Here is a 2,721-nt window from a genome sequence, read left to right as displayed (position 1 = left end):
TGTTGTGAGTTCTTGAGAGAGGCTTAAGTGAATTGTGTGTGTGTGTGTGTGTGTTTTCCCTTTGGCCGAGAGATAAGAAGAAGAGAATGAGAAGAGAGAGAGGTGAAAGGATGGATGCATGGAAGTATGTGAGATTTACATGGAAATCCCATAGGTAATAAGGAGGTGGCCAATCCTCCTTAATCCCTTAATTTCTCTTTTTTTTTCTTTCTACTTGGGCCGAGAGAGGGAGAAGAAAAAGAATAGTTTGGGCCTCTGTGTTCTTGAGTCCATATTATGGGCCCATTTTGATGATTTTTGGCCCATTTGGTCTTTGGAGATGGTTCACGGCCCAATATTCATCAAAGTACGAGTTTTATGGCCCATTAGGGCTAATTAGATTTGTTATGGGCCACTAAGGCCCATTAAAGATAAACTAGTGCATTCTAGGCTTATAAGGCCCAAAATGTTAAGTTTCATGCAAATGGGTTCAATTAGGGCCCATTTAAGAGTTCAAAGCCCAAAATAGTCAAATTGGAAGCTTATTGGTCCATTAGGCCCAATAAGAAAATCCTAATCCAAAATGGACTTAAACCGGGATTTTTAGGGTTTCCAACTTTTGTTGACTATTTGAATGTTTGTATAGGGTATTTGATGGAATTTCGTTGTCATTGAACAAACACTATACATGTTTTCAAGTTTTAGCTACACTGTCATTCTTTGTTAAGTGTTTACAATGCATCAGAATTCTTAGTTGTGACAGATGATGATGACAAAGTTCATTATGGCGGCACAACTATTCCAAGAGTTATTTTTGACCAAGTGTGGGGGTTCAGGCAAGAGACCCAAGGTATCAGATTCCAGATCGAGAGGCCATTAAGATTATTTCCATTGTGCTAAGTGCGGCAAGGCGCACGAGAGACCGTGAAGGGTTGGTGGTTCTGGTTACCTCAAGTGCAACTAGACGGGTCATTATAGTAGGGATTATACTACTACCACCACCCAGGTATATAATCTGATTTGATTTCATTGCAATCAGAGGGGTTACAAATTGTTCGAGTTTGGCTGTAGTAGAACCGGTGTCAGCACCCGCTCCTGCAACTCTTCGGATTACTTACGGCTGTCAGGGCTGGGCAGACGTGCCTGTGGTGACGAGTATGGATTTCTAGTTGACGGTCGAGGAGGCGCGTGCAGCACCTAATGTGGTGACAGCGACATATCTTTTCCTTATCTCTTTATTTATATTGAATTGTTTCTTATGTTTTTGTGTTTTACTTTAGGATCATTCCTTGTGAACGGTATTTCTGCTTTGGTATTGTTTGATTTTGGGGCTACCCGATCGTTTGTATCACTTGCGTTGAGCAAGAGATTTACTAGAGCTTAGGGTGGGTTTTCCTGTAGATGTCAAGATTGTTAATGATAGGTCTGTTTCGGTTGCGAGGGTTCATCGGGGTTGTACTCTCTAGTTATTTAGTGAGAAGTATCCGGTTGATTTGGTTCCTATTCCTCTACGTAGGAATGAGGTTATCATGGGCATGGATTGGTTGAGCCCTAATGGGGAAGTGATCGACCATGAGCAACAGTTAGTTCATATTCATACACTAAGTGGGGGGAGTTGGTGATTCATGGGGAAAGACCATAGCGTGGGCCGATTTTGTGTTCTGCAGCGAGGGACATATGTTATCTTCAGCAGGGTTGCTTAGGTTATGTCGCCTATGGTATGGATACCCGAGATAAGGGTAAGGCAAATTGGATGATGTGCCAATTGTGCAAGATTACCCAGATGTGTTTTCGGAGGATTTGTCTGGGGTCCCTCCGGAAAGGCAGGTTGAGTTCAGGATTGATCTGGTTCTTGGTGCAACTCTGATAGCCAAAGCACCGTATCGACTGGCTCCTCTCGAGATGCAGGAGTTGTTAGACAAGGGACTTCTTTGACCGAGCAGTTTTCCTTGGGGTGCACCGATTCTATTTGTGAAGAAGAAGGATGAGTCTCATCATATGTGTATCGACTACTGGGAGTTGAATAAGGTAACAATGAAGAACCGTTATCCACTCCCGATGATTGATGATCTTTTTGACCGGCTTTAGGGTGTATCTTGGTTCTCCAAGATTGATTTGCGATCGGGCTATCATCAGATGTTATTCATGGATGAGGATGTGCAGAAGAAATCTTTTCAGACTCGATATAGTCATCATGAGTTCATGGTGATGCCTTTTGGGCTCAACAATGCTCCAACCGTGTTCATGAATCTCATGAACTGTGTGTGCTGACCAATGCTAGATTGGTATGTGATTGTATTCATCGATGACATCTTGGTTTATTCCAAGATTTAGGAGCAACACAAGGAGAAGTTCAGGGAAGTGCTGGAGACATTGAGGAGAGAGAGACTTTTCGCAAAGTTCTCCAAGTGTGAATTTTGGTTGCACGAGGCGCAGTTTTTGGGGCACCTTGTCAACCAAAAGGGTATTCTGGTTGATCCTACCAAGGTCGAGGCCATGATGCGGTTGTAGGTTCCAAGGTCTCCATCTAAGATTCAGAGTTTTCTTTGGTTGACTGGTTATTATCGGAGATTTATCTAGGATTTTTCTCCAAGATAGTTGTTACGTTGATTTGACTAACCAAGAAGACGGTTACATTTCGTTGGGGGCCTAAGCAGCATGCAACTTTCAAGACTCTGAGACAGCGGTTGTATGAGGCATCGATTCTAACCCTGACAGATGTTGATGATTTTGTTGTTTATT

Source organism: Lactuca serriola, chromosome 9 (assembly GCF_051521515.1).
Source record: "Lactuca serriola cultivar US96UC23 chromosome 9, Lser_US96UC23_V15, whole genome shotgun sequence".
Taxonomy (NCBI): Eukaryota; Viridiplantae; Streptophyta; class Magnoliopsida; order Asterales; family Asteraceae; genus Lactuca; species Lactuca serriola.
Note: the sequence above shows the minus strand (reverse complement) of the source record.